This window comes from Camelus ferus, chromosome 10 (genome assembly GCF_009834535.1).
Source record: "Camelus ferus isolate YT-003-E chromosome 10, BCGSAC_Cfer_1.0, whole genome shotgun sequence".
Taxonomy (NCBI): Eukaryota; Metazoa; Chordata; class Mammalia; order Artiodactyla; family Camelidae; genus Camelus; species Camelus ferus.
Window position 1 is genome coordinate 28,886,816 of NC_045705.1, and position 19,968 is coordinate 28,906,783.

The 19,968-nt window shown below is 50.4% G+C and overlaps 1 protein-coding gene across 6 annotated transcripts in view; it reads left to right on the forward strand.

The window, feature by feature from the left end:
- Positions 1-19,968, forward strand: part of TSPAN18 (tetraspanin 18) — a 171,798-nt gene that overhangs the window by 100,604 nt on the left and 51,226 nt on the right. For 3 of the 6 annotated variants that reach the window (XM_032488515.1, XM_032488513.1, XM_014558853.2), the window contains exon 3: positions 12,476-12,616. The exons of 1 other annotated variant lie outside the window; for it this stretch is intronic. The gene's annotated coding sequence lies outside the window, so the exon portion shown is untranslated. Of the gene's footprint in view, positions 1-1,163; positions 1,225-12,475; positions 12,617-19,968 lie in introns of all 6 variants that reach the window. 2 more of the 6 variants (XM_032488514.1, XM_014558854.2) reach the window with 1 other exon arrangement.

Sequence of the window (19,968 nt, forward strand, 5' to 3'; positions counted from 1 at the left end):
CCCCACTTACCTGCTCTTTGACCTTCAGCGAATTACATCCCGTCCTCCTCACCACCCTCTCCTGGCATTTAAAAAAGTTGAAGTGACATTCACATAGCATGAAATTAACCACTGTAAAATAACAATTCAGTGGCATTTAGTACATTTACAGTGTTTTGCAGCCACCACTTCTAACCAGATCCAGAAAATTTTCATCACCCACTGCCCACAGTCCCTGGCAACCACTACTTTGCTTTCTGTCTGTATGGGTTCACCTATTCTAGAGACGTTATACAAATGGAATCATACAACATGTGGCCTTTTGTACCTGGCTTCATTCACTTAGCTCATGTTTTGGAGGTTTATCCATATTATGGCATGTAGCCATAGTTCACTCTTTTTTTCTGAGTGAATAATATTCCATTGAAAGGATATATTGTGGTCCATCTGTTTATCCATTCAAATATTGATGGACATTTGGGGTGTTTCCACCTGTTGGCTACTGTGACTGGTGCTGCTATGAGCATTCGTGTCCAGGTGTTTGGTCCCTGTCTTTCATTCTTTTGGGCAGATGCCCAGGAGTGGAATTGGTCCAGGTGTCTGTCTGGTCCCTGTCTTCCATTCTTTTGGGCAGATGCCCAGGAGTGGAATTGCTGGGTCTTGGGATAATTCTCTGTTGAACTTGTTGGAGATGCATCGCCTTTTTGAACTTCAGTTTCTACATTTATAGAATGGGGATGGTAATGATAGCTCTCTCAAATGAGGTGGATGGGAAAGGGTTTTTGAGGATTCAGTGAAGTCTGGTGCCCAGGGCAGCAAGGGCTCAAGGTGCACTGGGTGAGGCCCTGTGACAGAGGGCTGGAGGTGTGGGCAGGAAGGATGAGAAGGCAGGGGGCACTTGTGCCTGGCTGGGGTTGGCTCTGCCCCTGAGCAACGGGCTGTTAGAGGCATTCTGCCCTTTCCTCACCAAGGGTGGGGCAGAGTGAGCATGTGGCTGGTGCCCTGTGAACCAGAACCCTTTCCTGCTTTTGGATCCAGGGAGGCGAGTCTTCCCCAGACCCCCTCTGCTGCCCTCACCCGGGGGTTGGCTGGATTCACACCTCCAGGGAGCGCCCAGGGACTGCCTGCCGACATAATTTACCCCCATTTGCTGGAAACCATTTTCTTTCCCCTCCTCCTTTCAGAGCCTGCCATGGAGCTGTTCAGGCTTGGCAAGCAGCAGGGGTTCAGAAACCAAATTAACAGGTAAAAATTCCCATTCTCTGCCTGTTACCAGGCCGGCTGAGCTGCATGTTCTGTGACAACAGGAATTGGGAGGGGGGTGGGGGAGGAGCCAGGTCAGTGAGAGTCATTTGAGAGGGAGAGAGTGCCAGGCTTGGGATGTGGGCACCAGAGAAGCGGTCACCAGTGATCCCACCCCCTCTCCTTTTTTGAAGTTGCCCTCCCCCAGGCTGTGGTCCCTGAGCCTGGGGCCCGGGAGTTACACAAAGTGGCAGAGAGGACAGTGAGCTTTGTCACAGGGAGGACCCTAACCGCTGGGCATCCCTGTCCCCATCTTGGCAGCTGAATTCAGGTCCCCTTGGTTAGTGGGAGGCAAGCCCTGGGGCCCAGCAATCAGGTAGGACTGAGGTCAAATCTAAGTGGGGCTACATAGAAGTTGTAAGCGACGTTGGGCAAATTATAATCTCTCTGAGCCTCAGCTTCATCTGTAAAAGGGAGCTAACAAACCCTCTTGGCTGGGTTGTTGTTGGTGTTCAGTGCCATCAGGTGGGAAAGGGATTTGCACAGCGTGTTGTAAGCTCTTGATGTTAGAACGAGGTGGGGGGCGCAGTGGTCATGGTTGAAGGGGTCTTGTCATGGTCAGCCTGTCTCGGGTTTGTCTCCCACTGGGCGTTGACTCCCCAGATGGCAGGAACCATGTCTGTCTCCTTTTTGTCTTAGGTCGGGTTCTCTAAAAAAGCAGAACCTGAGCAGAGATGGCTATGCAAGTGAGTTATTGAGGGAAGATTCTCGGGACCAGGAAAGGGAGGAGGATAAGGCAGAGAGAGAGGCTAAGCAAGGATGAGGTTCAAGAGCACTGTAGCCTCAGCCGGATCCCAGGGGGAGCTCCTGAACGTGAATGACATTTCAGACTTTGTGCTCAGCATCCTCTGTCGGGGGCTATGGGCTATGCCGGGGGGTGGGAACAAGGGTATAGCCTCCCAAGCATCTCTGGGTGACCTGGCTCCAAACAGCCTGAGCTGGCAGTCTGTCTGGAGAAGGGACAGGTGAGGACTTCTGTAGCCAGCACTGCCGCGGTTCGGGGAGGGGTGCACCCTCCAGGAAAGGACGCACACACCCAGGATCCCTGACTTTGGAATTAGGAAGGAAGCATCAGCTGTGACACCTGACAGACCCAAGTGTGAAGCCCCTTTCTACCACTTACTAGAACCATCGACCTCCCTGGGTCTACGTTTAGTGACTCCTCCTGCATAGGGTCCACAGGAAGACACATCTGATGCCACGTGGACAGCAGCTCCAACGGGCTTGGCGCACAGTAGGCCCTCAGCACCTGTTGGGTGGGTTGAGGGTGGGTTCCTGCTCTTACCGTCTGCGTGGAGACCATCCCAGGATGGGTCGCTCCTGCCTGGCCTGGCCCAGCCCGTGAGCACACTTTCTTCCCCACAGACAGGAGACGGACCAATGATCTCTAATAACCCCTGTCCAAGGCAGGAGAAGGCCATTGTTCTTGGCTCCCTTCCTCCAGGAATGAGAAACACAGCCAGAGCCTTAGCGCTGGGGTCAGCCAAGGCCTGGGATTTCCCCAGAGGTGTATGTCCCCAAATAACTGATTTATTCTCATTGTTATTTGCAAGTGATACATGGATAAATTTCCCTTATTTAAAAAAAGACACATTTCAGGGGGAGGTTGGAAGCCCTAATGCCAGGCTCCGTTCTCCATGGCTCTGAGGAGTGGCCACTGTTTCTCAAAAAGACTGATGTCAAGTCCAGAGCCATGTCTGCGTGTGACTGAGGTGTAGTCAGGAAAGCCCTTCTTCAGGGCTGGTGCTGCCAGGGGTCTGGGAGGAACCCACACCATCCCAGTGAGGACCAGCCACTTCCCAGGGTCCCTGCCGGCCTGAAGATGGCACAAAGAGATGAGGGAGCCACCGCCAGGGTTCCCTCAGATGTGGATGGAGCTATAACTGCAATACTGAAAATAGCTTCCACTTACTGAGGCTTACGTGGCCTAGACACTGTGCTGGGCAATCTCCTTGTGTCTTCTCATTTGACTCTGTGAATGAGAAGTGTCCTTGATCCCATTTTACAGGTAAGGAAACTGAGGCTCAAAGGGGTTCACATAAGGTGTCCAAAGTCTCATAATGAATGTTGGGTCCAGCGTTCGAATTCAGCCTCAGCTGCCAATGAGGCTGCAGGATTCTTGTTTCCGTTGGTACCTGGCTGACTTTCTCCCAGGTACAGGGCATCGCCTCCGGGGACTCAGGCTCTTCAGCCTCCCCCTCACCTCACATTCACCCATCTGTGGGGACCTCGCCCCTTCCTTTGACTTGAGCATTGAAGATCACTGAATACTTCTGTCTCATTCGTAGAGGAGAAAGTAGATGCCCAGAGAGGGCACGTGACCTGCCCAGGGCACACAGCAAAGCTGTCTCAAAGTTGTGACTAGAGCAAAAGTTTCTGCCTCGTGGTCAGCATTCTTGATCTTTTGACCTTATTGCTTTAATCCAACATCAGACTTTGCCGCGTGTGTGTGCGCGCGCGTGTGTGAGTGAAGAGCCGGAACGTACTGGGGGAGGGGGTGTGGGGGGCCCGTGGGAAAGGAAGGAAACATCTCTGCTTGGTCACCTTCTTCACATACAGCCTCAGTGTGGGCCAGCGGAGAGCCTAGCGGGCTCTGAATGAAAACAGCTACATCCCGGTTTTGCACACCCCTCCCTACCTACCTGGAGCATCGTGCTTTGGGTTTGTCATCTGGGTTAGTCCCGCATCCGCTGTCCACCTAGAGGCCGGTGGCTGGAGCACTTGCCCTGTGGCCTTGCCCTGTGGCTGAGCAGGGAGCTTTATGTAAATCCCAGGCAAGAGAGGTAGATCCAATGTCTCCTGGAAACAGTTCCATCAGCTTCCCGGGAGGGGGCTTCAGAGCTGCGAAGACCAAGACTGGAACATCAGACGAAGAAGGAAAACCCAGGACCTGAAGTGGCCCCCATCACCTCCTCTGTGAATTTCCTTTGACTCTCCATTCACCCAAGCTCTGCCTCGGCACCCTTGACCCCCCACCTCCCTCCTCTCCTCTTTCCCGCCTCTGCCAGAACGCCCCCTGCTGGCTGCTCCCTCCACCTGTCATGCACCTGGAGGCCCCTGCGCCATTGCCTTGGCTGTGCCCTCTGCTTGGAATGCCTTTCCTCACTTCCTTCTTCTCTTTGGACTTGAGCCTACTCACCCAGGAGCTATCTCCCGCATCTGCAACAGTGCTGTTATCCATTCATCTAGTGCCTGGGAGTGACAGGCAATTTGAGGTTTTGGTGAGGACGGGGGGTGGGCAACAGCAGCTAGTGGTTTAGAACATTCTCGAGCCTCTGCCCTCTCCCAGCTACTTGTGAACTGCATCTTCCACTTGGCGTCACTGCAAAGACAGGGAGTCCCTCTGCCCTCGCGCGGTGATAACATAGAGATTTATACAGTAGGCACTTAGTGAGTGTTTGCTGAATGAATAAACGAATGACAAACACATATCACTTTATTGCCTTCTGTTTTGATGTTTCTGCAGGGACTTCTTCACCCACTGGTCTAGTACTGTATACCATATTCTGCTTTAGACATTTGAGTTTCTATGTTCCCAAGGTTTATTATCCTTATTAATAATAATAACAAAATAGCTAACACTGATCTGACTCTTTCTGCCTGCCAGGCACTGATCAAAGTGTGTGTTCCATCCTCACAACAACGCTTTCAGTAAGAGCTGTGATTAGCCCCATTTTATAACTAAGAACTGAGGCTCAGAGAAGTTGAGGGATTTTCCCAAAGTCACACACTTAGTCAGAGGTAAAGGCAGGTCTTTAACACTAGCGGTCTGACGCCAGAGCCCAATATTTTATGATTATCGAGTAAATGAATGACTCTCAGTGTTTGCTATTTTTGTAACTGAACGAGCTGAGTCACACTCAGAAGTAGCTACAGTGGCCTCACTTGTGCAGAGAGAGCATGTGGAGAGAGAGCGTGTGCACACCATGTACACACACATACCCATGTTCACCCCCCTTGACTCTCTCGAACACGTGCTATCTGTGCTGGAGTTTGTCAGCATGTCCCTTAAGCTCACCTATCAAGCAGACCACACACTGGCCTCTGCACTTTATAAAGCCTCTTTGCTCAGCTGGACCTGTGGCTTCTGTGCCCTGAAAGATGGATTGTATTTAAATACAGATGGTTTGGGGAAGATTTTTGCCAGCAGAGGGGGTGGGAAACAAGCTGGTCTGGAAATGAACAGTAAGGGACAGACCCCGAGTTCCAGAATAAACCCCAAGTCCATGGAGATATGCAGGCTTGTAAAATGCTCTCGGACATCCCAGCTTGGTGAGAGTGGATGCCTCTAAAATCTCTAAAAGCCTCTTGCCTCTAAAAGCAAGACACTCATTCATTCATTCATCAAAAACTTAGGGAATCTGGGGCATTAGTGATCTTCTAGTAGAGGGAGGTGGACCTTGCTGCATAGGCAATTGTGAGCTACAGAAGGCTGTTGATCAGGAGAGTGCCATGGTCCAAGCTCTGCTCCCTGAAGATCTGTCTCCCTGCCCAGGGGAGGATGGAATGGCGGTGGGTGGAGGGGGGCACAGCAGGGAGATTGTGTGGAGGCTAATGACTGTGGACCAGGTGAGAGAGGATGAAGGCTTGGATTAAAGAAGAGGAGCCCATGGAAGTGGCAGGTAGAGGGGAAGGGGCAATGCGGGGAGATGGTTCCAGGTAGATGGGACTGAGCACTCTATCTGAGGGATAGGGAGTGGAATCCAAAAACCTGAACGTTTGGAAGATTCTGTGATTGGGAGGATAATAGTAATAGTTATAACAGGTGTTACTGGAGACTTACTCTGTGTCAGACACTGTGCTAAGTGCTTTATGTTTTCTATCACATCTAATACTCACAAGAAACCCCTGAGATAAATACTGTTATCACCTCCATCTTGCACTTGGGGAAACTGAGGCACAGGTAGCTTGGCGTAGATCACACAACCAGAAACTGGCAGAACTAGGATTCAAGTCCAGCCAGCTGCCTGCAGAGCTTCCCCAGGTAACCCCTGCCCGACAGGAGGCTGGCTGCACTTCTGGAAAGGACATGCCTTTCCAAGCTGGGGAGCTGAGAGGCGAGGCCCAGGGTGATTTAGAGTCACATTAAACCGATGTGAGTGCAGACTGGACACCTTGGGGAGGAGGCCGGCAGCCTGCCTGGGCTCCCGGTTCTGTGCAGTGGGGACATCAGTTCAGAAAATTAATGAGAGGGCAGGGGAGGGAGAAAAGGAAGGAAAGGAAAAAAAAGAAAAATTGCTGACCATTATACCTGTCCTTTGGCAAGGCCGGGTAATTAGCAAACCCTTGGTGATAAAATACTTCAGTTTCGGTGTAATTGCAAAGTAATTATGTGCTATGGGTTGTGTATTAATCGTGTTGATTAATAACACTCAGGTAGTAATTAAACATCTGCTTCATAATCGAGTGTGGGCTGAAGCTTAACGTACACGCACGCATCACGCATGTGTGCCTGAGCCACACGCAAAGCTCCTTAGTCCCTGTGGTGTCATACACGTGTGTGTGTGTGTGTGTGTGTGTGTGTGTGTGTGTGTGTGTGAGAGAGAGAGAGAGAGAGAGAGAGAGGCAGAGCTGGCTGAGTTAAGACACCCCTCCCTTCCCTAATATACAATGAGGCCCTTGTGCCCCCGGCCTCCCCTGGAACAGGGGAAGGAACTGACCTGGGTCTGGGCTGTACCTCACTGCAGCCCCTCTGGGAACAGAACCCTGGGCCCCCCAGTGTGGGTTTTCTTCCCGGCTGAGCTGCCTGGAGAGCAGTGTGGGCAGAGGAGCTCCAGGGTTCCATATGTGGCAGTGTGCTAGAATGTCTTAGAACTCACTTTGCTGTCAGTGTTAGACTGTTTGGCTTTGAGGGTCCCTTCCTGAGCAGATGACTTTTCCCCAGAGCTGGGAGAAAGCTCTTGTTGTAGGAGCCACGGGGGCTAAGGCCCAGGTAACACCCCTGCCCACCCATGGGGATTAGACTTAATGATCTGATGATCCCTGATGCTGCAAGGACCACAGCAAAACGCTGACCTGGGGACCAGGAGCCCCGATCTAGCTTGGATCCTTCCCCCACTTGCTGTGTGATCTTAGGCAACAACTCCTTCTCTGTCTCTTGGGTTCCATGTCTATAAAACGAAGAAAACTGAGCTTATGGGTCTCCAAGGGCCTTTCCAGATCTGCTGTACTCAGATTCTAATTTGGTTTGTACTAATTAGGAATCAGAGACAATTTAAATTCAATACATATGATCCTTAGTGAGTAAACAATTGGAAATAATTCCTTCCTTTATGACTTCTCAAAGGCTCACTCATAAGCAATGAGAACCCAAGCTAAAATCAATAGCTTTTATTTTTCAGACAGAGAAATTGCAGATTCCTTGAGCTGCTGGGCATTGTAATTCATTCTTGTATTTTAAAATTTTATGTTTATGTTTATGGACTGCCATTAGGTAATATGGATCCATCCTGAAGGTTGATTTTTTTCATTAACTTAACTCATTTTACTTATTAGTTCACATTTATAGCTTGGTTTTAATAAGCACACAGCACAAAAGTCATAAAACAGCCCTTTTCTTTAGCAATATTTTAAAATCAAGACTCTTCTCTGAGTCATCCCACGTTTATTTGCTCATAACTTGCTTCTCCTGTGATTGGAGCGAGCACTGCCAATTCCAGTCACTCTTTTGACCTCAGACTTCAGTGTCCTCATTTGTAACAGGGGAAGGTCACCACTAATTGATAAAAGCAATAAATGCTTACATTTTAGAAAGCAAGCATCCACCAATCGCTTACTGTGTTCAGAGTGCTTCCTCGTGTGTTATCTGGTTGAATCCCACATCTCTATGAAGTGGCTTTTTTTCACTTTACAGGGGAGGAAACTGATGCCCAGAGAGGAAAAATGACATGCTTGAGAGCACACTGTGACAGTGGCAGAGCTGGGATACAAACCCTGTATGCTTAAATCCATCATCATCTTTCCTTCCACATCTGGGTCACCTCCCCACAACCTGCCAATTTCAATACTGTCCTTCCTACTCTACTGACCCCTCCACCATCCTTTTATTCATCACAGCCCCACAGTCCCTGCCCATCCTCTTTCCACCTTTTCATCATCTGTATCCACTTGCCTGGGCTTCTTGCTGCTTTTCAACCACCTGAAACACACCTCTGCTCTATGACCTTCAGTAGCTCCCCATTGCCTATGCCTCATCATCGTTGGCCTGGCATTCAAGGACCTTAACCATCCAACCCCTTCCTGTTTCATTTCTCATTCTGCTCCTACAGGCAGCCTTGCTTCCTGGTCCTGAATACTTACCTCACACTTGGGCACCTCCGTGTCTTTGTTCCCCCTGGTCCCTTTGCCCACAGTGCCCTCTGCTCATCTCTGCACATTCAAATCTGCCTCCTCCTCCTGGAAGCCTTCCCTGGGGGTGAAGAAAGAAGGGGCGTCTCCCTTCTTTAAACTGAGAACAAGGTGATAAGCCCTCCTAAGCCACCTTGAACTATGGGGACAAGAGCATTGTCACTCTTCCCCACATAGTTGTTGCCTCACTCATCCCTGGCACCCCTGGAGTCCTGGTACACAGCAGCTGTTCAATGAGTACTCACCAAATGAATGAATGCTCCTGTTCCTTGAGGTCTCCAGGAAATAGAACTCCTGTGTCTTCTCTGTGGCATCGTAGCCAGCCCAGTGCAAACTTGGGGAGAGAGTTTGTCCAAATTCTATCAACTTCCAACAGCCCTGCCTCCCTCCATTCCCACATGCTTCCTTCTGTCTTCCTAGGATGATCACATTCCTTCTTGGTCAGTGACTGGAACATGAAATCATCTTCCTCTCTCCTCCCATCAAAACTTACTTGTCCTGGGTCCTAATTACTCAGCCTACTGCTTACTGCTGTGTGAATGGCCTTCGCATTTCTGGCAAATGAAATCCATCTATGATGTTAATAGTGAATCATGATGAAGAAAATTAGACACTGAGGGCTGAGCACCACTCTGCATCTGAACTTAAGGGTCCTTGGCTTTCTAGATGGAGAAACTGAGGCCCAGGGGAGGGGCAAGGGGGACTTACATAAAGGTGTTGGCTAGATTCCCAGCCAAGGCTCTCGAGGGAACTCCCTACACTTCCTCGGTTATCTTGGCCACTGGGATTACAACCACAGCCCTGTCTGTGGGCACAGCACTTTATAGTTTGCATGTCTTTTCTCTTAAGTAGTCATCTCAGCAGCTCTGCGAGGGTTCACTGAGGCTCAGAGAGGTGGATTGCATTCCCTAATCACACAGCCAGTGGCTAGTGGCAGAGCCAGTGCTGGAAGACAGGTCTGGCTAGTCCTCAGTGGGTGCAAGGGACACTCGCCCACTGGCTTCCCTGTCTGCTGGCAGCAGCCCCGTCTGTATGCCTGGCTCGATCTTCAGGATCTGCATGTAGCCCTAGGGATTGTGGAGGAGACTGAGCTGAGGGAGAGGCCAAGGGCAGGACATGCTTCTCTCCTGAGCGGCAGTGAGGGGAGTATGGGAGCCAGGAACAAGCGATGTAGGTCAGGACCAGGAGGCAGTACCCGTGAGCACAGGCCCAGCTCACAGCCCACAGACCAGGGCATCCTAGGCTGCCATGGGATGGCCAGCACCTTCTGCCTGCCCGATCCCCAGCCTCATCATCGGCTCCTCAGCCACACCCTCCCCACCCAGCATCCCCACAGGGCAGCAGCTTCATTCAGCAATGACCCACTCACATTTACAAGTACACAGACTGACACGGGAAACTCCCCTACCCCTCCCACACAGACATGATGTTGCCCACCCTCACATAGCACTCGAGCTCATTTACATGTATTTATAACACAAACACTGCTGAATTTCTCCAGTTCATCTTTAAAGAGCCTAGATGGCGGCACCCCATAACCATCTATGGGCTCAGGTGTACATCAGAAGTTAGTAAACGGACCATACTTCAATTAAAAAACCCAAAACTATGGGGCTCAAATCCAATCTGTGCTATTTAACAACCATGCATCTCCCAAGTTATTTAACCTCTCTGAGCCTCAGTTTCTCATCAATAAAATGGGAACGTGTATGGAAAGCACTGACCACAGGACTCTTCTGTCTCATTTCCCACTCTGCCCTGACAGACAGCCTTGGCTCCAAGTCCCCACTCTGGTCTCCACACACGCATATCGGGCACCTCCTCCAGGAAGCCTTACGTGCTTGCAGGTGTCAACAGTGCCAGCGTCATAAGGACATTAGAAGAGGAGGAGCCTTACACTGGCATCTCTGCCTGTGAGCTGGGAGGTTTAGAGCTGACCCTGAGAAATGGTAGGGATCAATGATGTATCTGACACCCCCTTTCACAGATGGAGAAACTAAGGCCCCCCCAAAGGGAGGATGTGCCAGAGTGCCCATAGCAAGTTAGTGCAGCATTGGGACTGGAACCCAGGATTCCTGCCTGCGGATCCCTGAGGTCCCCTGCTGCCACCTCCTCCTGGGAGAGGACTCCCCACTCCCATGGCTGTTAAATGGGTGGGTGGTCTGCTTCTCTCAGCAGGTTTGAGGGAGTGTGGGCTGGGGTGGAAATGAAAGGTGGAGGCTGGGGGGTCCCTCAGATGAGCCTCCATTGGGCTGTGTGTGGGGAGGAGGCCCAGAGGGGCCAAGACACATACATCATCTGGATAGGGGCCACAGCAGGGACCACCGGCGGCCACATCTCACAGCATGCTGCTAAAACAGTCTCCGTTGTCACCTCTTTCCTGCAGCCATTTGTTTATTTCTTGATCATACCCTTATTGGAAAAAGCCGAGAATGCCACCCCTCCTGGGGAATTCGCCCCGCACCCTCCACCCTTCCACAGTTCTTCTGTGCTGGCTGCCGTCTGGTGACATTAGCTCACCAGCTTGCAGAGTGCTAATGACATTTGCATTTTGCTGGCTGGTGAAAAGTGGGCTGGGGTGTAGCGATCAATCCCGTGGGCAGGTGGGGGTTGCAGCCAGGAGGGAGCAGCAGGTATGCTGGGGACCGACGCTAGTCTATGAAGGCAGAGACAAGGATGGAAGGTGGGAACAGAGGGAACGAATCACTGGTGGAATTGAGAGATTTTTGTCCAAAATCTTGCCAAGGACACAAAGCAACTCCCAGTCCAGTGCTCCACCCACACACCCACCGCCCCCCGCAATGCACATAATCCCTCCTCTGTGTCGCCTCCCTAACATTTATTGAGTGATTGCTATGAGCCAAATGCTCTCTGCTGTGGCTTCACAGACTTATGAAAGTCATTTTCACTCCCTGCAGTCCTCAAAGAGAGATGCTATTATTAGTCCTGTTTTACAGAAGAGGAGACTGATGCTCCGAGAGGACACCTGACTTCCCCAGGGTCCCAACCCAGAAAGAGGTTGCCCCAGCCATGTGGATGAGTCCACTAGCCTCCAAGCCTATGCTCCCAACCACAGTGGACACTGCTTCCTGCACCTTGTCTGGGCTTGAACACAGCCCAGAAGCAATTCTCTGCTCTGACTTGTGACCAGTGTCCAGCTGTCAGGCAGGCAGCAGGCTCCCACCCTGTGCCCAGGCTGCTCCAGGGATACCAGTCTGACAACGACAAAGGAGGGTGCAGCCCTGGAGAGAGCAAGCAGCCATGAGTCAGGAGAGACCAGGCTTTAGACCTCACTCTGCCACCAACTTGCTCTGTGACTTTAGGCAAGTCGCTGCCCCTCTCTGGGTATTGGTCTCCTCATTAGTTAATGAGGCCACTGGTCTGGCTGGATGGAGCCTCCCAGGAATGCATTTTCACATGAAGAAGAATCTCTCCACCTGTGCGCATGAACTCAGAGTTTCCTCCCCCCACTTAGACGTATAAAATTATGTTTCACAGCAGAGCAAATCAGGAAACATTTGTCAAGCCTCCCTCTATGCAAAGGGCACCATGCTAAACACAGTGGGCATGACACTTAAGTATTTTTATTCAGGACGTACACACAGGCATATGCATATCTTTGTGTCTTGGAATTGTTTGCAGGCAAGTTCAGCTGGGACCTTAATGATGGCTCCCCAATCCTGATGTATGACCCCAGGTTACTGCCATCTGCTCATCACATGGTCTCCTCAGGGGCCCCAAGCGCATTTCAGACAAAAAGAAGAGACCTCGGGCAGTGCGAGCTGATGGGTTCCCCATCCCTGACCCCCGCTAGGCAGTCACGGCTGGTTCTGCTTGTCTCTGACAGGTGGGCATCTCCTGGACAGCCCTAAGCTTGCAGCGGCCAGACATTCTGACACTGTCATCAAAGCAGCGTGAACCCTTTGAATCTGAACTTCTAAAAAGTGGACACAATCTTTTTCCAGACTTCTCAACGCCGGCTACCCAGGTAAGGGAGTTCAGGCTGTTCAGTGCGGGCTTTTGTGCAGCTTTTGCTGCTGTGGTGGTTGTTGCTAATCGCAACTGTCAGCAGGGCACTCCGCTGTTCTCTGTCACAGGGTCCTGGTTGTTCCCTTCATTAGCAGGAGAGCCCAGTGGTTAAGGCTCTAAAGTCCAGCAGACCTGGGTTCAGATCCTGAACCACCAACTACTAGCTGTGTGACTTTGGGCAGGTGCCTCAACCTTTCTGTGGCTCAGCTTCCTCATTGGTCAAATGAGGAAGCAACAGCACCCACCTCCTGGGTTTGTAGTGATGATAAAATGAGGTAACATGTGAAAAGGGCTCAGAACAGGACACGTAGTAAGTTCAGAACGCAATAAGCATTAGCTGATACTAGTAATATTCCTGCACTCGTGAAAATCCGTAATTAATTCATCTTGACGTTCTGTCTCCTGCACTAGAATGCGGACTCCGGAGGACAGGGGTTTGTCTGTCTTATCCTTGGTTGAACCCCCAGATCCCAGCAGAGTACACAGTCATTATTTGTTGAATGAATGAATGAATAAGTGAGTGAAGATGTTTTACGTATATTATGCAGAATTCTCAGGACAATCCTTGAAGCTTCTTGCATTTGTCAGGATAATGATTTGGTTGTGTGTAACAAAAATGCAAAATAATGTTCTTTAATTTAATTTTTTGGGGGGGATAATTAGGTTTCTTTCTTTCTTTATTTAATGGAGGTAGTGGGGATTGAACCCAGGAACTTGTGCACGCCATAGCACCCTGAGCTATAACCTTCCCCTAAAAATAATGTTCCTTAAACAAGAGACAGGTTGGTTTGTCTCTAAGGAAACTTCTGAGCTCAGGGGAGTCTTTGACACAAATATATTAGGGGCCCAGGTTCCTTTTGTCCTGTGGCTCTCTGACCATTACTTGTCTCCATCATCCATGGTGGCCCATGACAGTTTCTCCATTCTGGTCAGTAAGAATGGGGAAATAAGAAAAGGAGAGTGTGTGCACATCACTTTCTGTCATGTCCCATTGGCCAGGATGTAGTCATGTGGCACACCTAGCTGCAAGGGAGGCTGGGAGTTAGAGTGTTTATTCTGGGAGGCCATCTGCCTTGCCAGATAAGAGAATACCCCTTTTTTTAATCCTCCCTCCCTTCTTCTCCACCCCCAGCAACCAGTGATCTTTTCACTGTCTCCTTTCTTTTTTGCCTCTTCCAGAATATCATATAATCGGAATCATATAGTAGGTAGCCTTTTCAGACTGGCTGCTTTCACTTTGTAATAACGCATATGTCATATACGTTCCTTCATGTCTTTCCATGACTTGATGGCTCATTCCTTTTTTATTGCTAAATAATATTCCATTAGATGTACCACAGTTTGTTTATCCATTCATCTATTGAAGGAAATCTTGCTTATTTCCAGTTTAGGGTGATTATGAATAAAACTGCTATAAACATTCATGTGCAGGTTTTTGTATGGACACAAGTTTTCAATCAGTTGGGTAAATATTTAGGAGCATGACTGCTGAAATATATGGTAAGAGTATATTTAGCTTTGTAGGGAACTGCCAAGCTATCTTCCAGAGCGGCTGTATCCATTTTGCAACCCCACCAGCAATGAGTGAGAGTTCTTTTTGCACCATCTCCTCGCCACCAATTGATGCTGTCAGCTTTGTAGATTTTTGTCCTTCTGTCAGGTGTATAGTGATATGATCTCCACTTTAAAGTTGAAGATCTTGAGATTTAGAGGGAACAATTTGCCCAAGATGATAGAGCAGGTAAGAGATCCAGAAACTTTCCCCACCTGCTTGACAGCTGAGCCCAAGCCTATCCTGCCACACCCCACAGCCTCTGCCCACAGCAGGTCTCTCTGAGACCATGGACCAAAGCCGTGGGGTGACTCTTCCCACCCCAAGCTCAGAAGTGGCTGGATTCCAGGGCCCTCATTCACTGTGTAGTATCTGTCTCTCCCAGTAGAACTGAAGTTCAAAGAGCCCAGGTTGGAGAGGTCGCACTAGATTAGCCAAAACACAACCCTAGGAGGGACTAGACACCTGGGATGGCTGGGGTACAGGTGAGCCCTGCAGGCTGCTGATCTGTGCCCAGTCCTTGGATCTAAGGGGAAGGCTGGAGCTGCTGCCCAGGTCAGCAAAAACCAATGACAGGCCTGACATGAAGGTTGGCTGCAGGGGAGACAGGGTGGGGCTGGTAGGGGTGGGTTGGGGTGATGAGAGGCCAGGCAAAGGCTGAACAGAGGTCAGAGTTTGCATCAATTTGGAGCCAACACCAAACTCAACCTGATTAAGCAAGAAAACAGGCAATTTATTCATTTTTTTTATTGGTTTCCAATAGAGTAGCAATGTGGGGCCTGTTTACTGGTGTCCAAGACTCAAATGATGCCCATGTCTGTGCCTTCTGCTTCCCTCCTTGTGGGCTTGGGTCCCTGGCAGACACTCTACATGTGGTTCCAGACTGACATCCTGCTCGTCACAAAGCCAGTAGAAGGAAAGCTTCTTTTTCCCAGGAGTTCTTACAAAACTACTAGAGTTGAATCTTATTGGCTGCTCTTGGGTCACATGACCATCTCTGACCAATCACTGAAACCAGAAAGAGAGAGTATGCTGATTGGCCAGACTAGGTCAGTGCTGAGTGTCTGTGGTTGGGGGTTGGGGGGGTGTTACGAGTGGGAGGAGTCAGCCTGAGTGTGTGAGAGGGCTGGTACCCCAAAGGGAAAACCCAGGTGCTATTTTCAGAAGAAGGAATGCCAAGCAGACCAAACAACAGGTGCTCCCTGCTGGTGCCATGGCAGGGGGTGGGTGGGTGAGTGAGCAGGAGGGCTGATTTGTCCTAAATGTGTCCTTGCTGTGGCTCACAGTACAGGGCTAGCTGCTCTCTTACAGGTATGCCTTGGTTTCAGTGGCTCTTGTATCTGAAAGCCTGATTTGCATACACGTGTGCATGCTCACACACACACAATGTATCTACAGATGGTGCTTCACTTTCTTAAAGGATCGCCCCAGAAGATCCTTCACATACTGAGTCCTTGTGCTCCCTAGAGGCCACCCCACTGTTTCAGCCACCCCACATCTGGCCACTTTGGATTGCCCTCCATTCGCTGGGAGGGCCTTTTGCTTTCTTTCCGCACCCTCAACCCCCGCCCCAGCCCCTCATCACTGGGGAGAGTTTCTTGATCCACTTTAGCATTTATCTACCTAAATGGCCCCTCTGAAGACCCAGCCCATGCTGGTCCAGCCCCGGGCCTCAGCCCTCCTCTCTGCTTCCCGCTTCCTGGCGACTCTCCGAGGGAGGAAGAGGAGAGGAGGCCATTCACTGGTTGAGCAGGAAGCCCTGTTCCCGAGGGGCCCCAGGAGTTCCAGGGTTTCCAGACCAGCCTCGATGCCCCAGTTGACGTCCACCATGGAAGCTCTGTTATGCATTTAGGGTGCGGTGTACTATTTCATTCGAAAAAAGATTGCTCTGCAGAAAAAAGATGGGAAACCGCAGTGTGTAATGCTGCCTCCCAGGCAACTGTGGCCGAGTGTTTTTGAAGATCTGGCCTTTGTTGATTTCGGTCAACCACAAACCTCCTGGCCCTGTACCAGCCTCTCTCTCGCCGGTGAATTCTGCAGCTCTGACTCATGGCCCAGACCAGCTCAGCATTCAGCACCACCCTGCCTTATATGGGGTGCTCACTGCTCCTAGGTCAATGCCTATTAATTCATTTCTTCAGCCAATGGTAATTGACTGACTGTGTGGCAGGCCCTGTTTATTTGCTGGGGACTGGGAACAGGCAAAGCTGAGAGGTCCCTGCCCTTGGGGATCCCTGCCTTCTCTGGGAGATCCACTGAGGGCAGGACCCTTCCTCTGGGTGTCTTGTCCCCAACCCCTCATCCAGTATCTCATTCAGTGCCAAACCATAGCTGGAATTGGTGGATGTTTGTCACCTGATTATTTTCCACATTGTTTTTTAAAGCCCCCACTTATGACTGATGCTGCAGAGATGCTAGAATGATTTTGTCCTCACCCTCTAGGACTTAGAGTTTAAGATGCAGCTGGTCATAGGTCCTGGAGAGAGAGGGAAGATCACAGTTAGAGATCTGTCTGCAAAGCCAGTCAGGCATGTACACAAGTCAACAAAAAGAAAAGGCCAACCTCTCTGCTCCCACTCCCTCTCTGTTCATTCAGCAGCACCTCAGAGACCAGCACTGAGAGCCCCTTAAGGGTCTAGCCCCTTAGAAGGGAGACAGACAGGAAAGTCAACCCCTGTCATCCAAGGTACAGAATGGGAGGGTTCGGAGCAGAAATGTAAAGGAAGGCTTGGAGGTTCCAAGACCAGATTGAGAAGTCACTTCAGAGTGGTGATGGTGGTGGGAAATCAGGGAAGGCCATGCATTTGATCTGGGCTTTGAAAACTGGGTAGGATATGGGACAGGTGAGGATGCTGGGCAACCCAGGAGGAAGAAACAGTGGGAGTGAAGGCCTAAATGCTTGGAAGACTGTGCCAGGCAGGAAGTGAGATGAAGGTGGTTAGCTTCCTCCCTGCAGGCCTCCAGGCTTGGCCGGGCAGGCCTGTGACCGTCTTCAGGGCTGCCTTAAATCACAGCCTGGGTTTAGAGTTGAGTGGCCCTTTCACTTTCACTTCTTTCCCTCCATGCCCAGGAGAGGGAGTTTTTTTTTGAGCGGGGGGAGTGGAGGGGCTTTAGAAGAGTTGGGACTTCACAGGGGCCAAGTGTAGTTCATCCTTCCATCTCGAGGTCCTTTGCAGAACTTAGAAATCATGTTCACTTACAGTGTTGCAAGCAGCAGGCCTAGCAGCAGACCCTGGGCTGGAAGTGAGGAGACCTGAGCTCTTGTCCTAGCTGTGCTACTGGTGGCCTCAGCCTCCCTGTCCTAAAGTTTGTTGATCGTGAAATGAGGGATGAAGCCCCTTCCAACTTTAAACTTTTATTCCAAGTCAGACCTTGTTCAGATCCCGGTAGTACTGGTAGTACAGCCTTGGCCCCCTGAGCCTCAGTTTTCACATCTATACATTGGGGGTAATAATACTCCATATCTCACAGGACTGATGTGAAGATTGAATGAATAACTAAATGAGATAATGTGTGTGATGTCACACCGGCCAGAGGGTCCGTGCTTTGTGATAGCACTGATGCTATTGGTGTTATTTTTATTTGTATTTTTAATTTTATAACTCTGTGAGAGGAGTGCTCAATAGAGTCTTTGGTGTATAGGTGCCTGGAGGGCAGCCTAAGGCCTTGTCCCACAAAATCTGGTGACAGGGCTGAGAGTTACACCCCTCCCATCTCCCAGTGGGGGCAGAGCAGCCTTCCTCGAAAATCACATTTAATTCCTTCATCAAACATTTATCTGAGGGGCACATGGGATCCTATTGAACGGGACACCCGAGTTGCCTGCTCTCTGCATTCAAGCTGCACTTGGGGCCGCCTCTGCCCTCCAGCTGGCTCCATGGACACCATTGGCTAAAGGAGCTCCCGGCTAGCCTGACCGCACTCAGGTCTGCAGGCTGGAGCCCCGGGGAGAAATCCCACCCGGCCTCCCATGGCTCCTGGAGCTTTACATAACCCCTCTTTTTCCATCCTGGGGCTAATGGATGAAATGCCAGAGAACCCACCACATTTAGCTGGTCTGGCATTGTCCCTGGACCAATGAGATGGATTGGATGGCCAAGACCAGGCTCAGCATTATGCCAATTAAGGCAACGGAGAGTGGAAGCCTATCAGTGGGCATGTATTACAGAGCTGTGTTGCATTCTTACCATCTGTAATTATTTGTTTGGATCTCAAATCACAAAAGGTTTGGGGTCTTTCTGGAGGACGCAAAGTCGGCAAATTGGAAGGTGCTGAGGGATCCAATCTGCCTTGTGTTCACCTGGTCCTTTTCTGGTGACTGAAGGTATCCCGCCCACTCTGGTCCCCAGCATTTAGCACAGAGCCGGGCATGCCAGGGCTTCAGTTAGGGGGTGGTGAATGTTTGGACAGATGGATGGATTATAGTGGATGCACAGTCAGACACGTCTTCCTACCCTCGGCCCAAATTTCCAAAGTGGTTGGTGACACCAGGCTCTGGGTTGGTTTTCCCATGACAATTTTATGTGGGGTCCTGTGCAATCCCAGTGGTTTTCAAGCAGTGGAGTGGACTCAAAGCAAATGGCTCTTGGGCCTGTCAATTTCTTGGTTTCAGTTGCAGGAGGCAGCATGGGGTGTGCCCGGATCTAAGAATGAGAACTTGCTGTCAGACACTGGCAAGTGCAGACCCCAGCTCCAAGGCTGGGTGACCTTGGGCATGTTATTTAGTCTCTATCAAATTCTGTTTTCTCATCTAGAAAATGATAGGACTAATAGCTTCCTACTCATAGGGCTGATGAGCATTAGATTAAATACTGGGTGTTAAAACACGGAGCAGCGCTCTGGGCACGTGGTAAATGCTCAAGAAAGGATGATGATGATGTATTTAATGACCCCTAAAGCTGCTGTTGCACAAACTTCTCTCTTCCCAACAGAGTTTTGCAGACTGCCTTGAATATTTAAGACAAAAATTATTTTTGGAATTTATTATTACAGAAGTAATACATGCTCCTTAAAAATTCAAATGATCTGGAAGGATTTAAAAGCAAATGCTTCCCCACCCCCACCCCAGCCAGCTTCCAGCTTCTTCTTTCTCTGTCCCCAGCAGTATCCTCTTTGAATGTGGAGCTTCCCAAATCTGGAAATTTTCCCCTTCTTTTTACCTCAAGTGTGGGGGGCAGGAATGCAGTCAGGAGGGGACAGTGGCCAGATGACTGTTGCATCGAATTGCCATCTAGGCCAAAAGTGCTGAGGCTGGTGCCCTAGTCATCCCACTGGAGCCGGGGGCAGCCTGTGTGTCCTTGGCTCTGGTATGCTCTGAACCTTGAGGGTCTCCAGTGCTCTGTGTCCTGGAGTCCTGGGGCCATGGCCTGAGATGCCACATTGGGGCCAAGTTTGGAGTAAGAGGCTCGTAGACACCATGTCTGGCCGCGTGGCAGGGTGCTCTCTTCTGTGTCCCAGGGCTCCGTGCAAGCAGGCTTCCATGTTCCTGGCAAGACAATTGCTCGTTCCTGTCCACCCTCTGACTGTTTGCACTTCCATGCCATGTCCTCTGCGCCCACACTCTTTCATGCCTCATCAGGAAGGGGCCAGGGCCTAGCACAGGGCCCAGCCCATCATCAGTGCTAAATGGACTTCGCAGCAGGTTTGAGTTTTATCTCTGAAGACATGCCATCTGCCATTATTTCTCTAGCTCCGACTTGATCCACGGCTGAGCCTCCCCTGCCCGCATGAAGGACATTCAATCCCAGCCATGATGGGAG